Source organism: Triticum dicoccoides, chromosome 5A (assembly GCF_002162155.2).
Source record: "Triticum dicoccoides isolate Atlit2015 ecotype Zavitan chromosome 5A, WEW_v2.0, whole genome shotgun sequence".
Lineage (NCBI taxonomy): Eukaryota > Viridiplantae > Streptophyta > Magnoliopsida > Poales > Poaceae > Triticum > Triticum dicoccoides.
Genome location: NC_041388.1, coordinates 581,232,809 through 581,234,110, shown reverse-complemented (window position 1 = coordinate 581,234,110; position 1,302 = coordinate 581,232,809).

Here is a 1,302-nt window from a genome sequence, read left to right as displayed (position 1 = left end):
AAAGAGTTTGTCCAGTTTGTACACAAAGTGCGTCCATTTTTTGCCGTGACCCTCTCTACTCTTTCGCACATGCTATGCGGGTGAAATGATGATACCATGCCAAGTTCCAACATTTTCAGAGTTCATTTTGTAGTGATTTTCAATTTCACGGTCATTTAGCTCTCTAACCAATTAGGTAAATGACCGAAAAACAACAAATGATGTCAGAACATGTTGGAAATTGATGATGTCGCTTTGAATGCTGCATACTGAACACAAAAGAAGTCCGGAGTTCAAATAAGTTTAAAAAACATTGAAGTGCCCATGTAACAGATGAGTTCTCGTCCGAAACCCTGATACTCCGAAAGAGTTTGTCCAGTTTGTACACGAAGTGCGTCCAGTTTTTGCCGTGACCTTCTCTACTCTTTCGCACATGCTATGCGGGTGAAATGATGATACCCTGCCAAGTTTCAACATTTTCAGAGTTCATTTTGTAGTGATTTTCAATTTCACGGTCATTTAGCTCTCTAAACAATTAGGTAAATGACCGAAAGACAACAAATGATGTCAGAACATGTTGGAAATTGATGACATCGCTTTAAATCCTGCATACTGAACACAAAAGAAGTCCGGAGTTCAAATAAGTTTAAAAAACATTGAAGTGCCCGTGTAACAGATGAGTTCTCGTCCGAAACCCTGATACTCCGAAAGAGTTTGTCTAGTTTGTACACGAAGTGCGTCCAGTTTTTGCCGTGACCCTCTCTACTCTTTCACACATGCTATGCGGGTGAAATGATGATACCATGCCAAGTTTCAACATTTTCAGAGTTCATTTTGTAGTGATTTTCAATTTCACGACATTTAGCTTTCTAAACAATTAGGTAAATGACCGAAAAACAACAAATGATGTCAGAACATGTTGGAAATTAATGACGTCGCTTTGAATGCTGCATACTGAACACAAAAGAAGTCCGAAGTTCAAATAAGTTTAAAAAACATTGAAGTGCCCGTGTAACAGATGAGTTCTCGTCCGAAACCCTGATACTCCGAAAGAGTTTGTCCAGTTTGTACACGAAGTGCGTCCAGTTTTTGCCGTGACCCTCTCTACTCTTTCGCACATGCTATGCGGGTGAAATGATGATACCATGCCAAGTTTCAACATTTTCAGAGTTCATTTGGTAGTGATTTCCAATTTCATATCATTTAGCTCTCTAAACAATTAGGTAAATGACCGAAAAACAACAAATGATGTCAGAACATGTTGGAAATTGATGACGTCGCTTTGAATGCTGCATACTGAACACAAAAGAAGTCCAAAGTTCA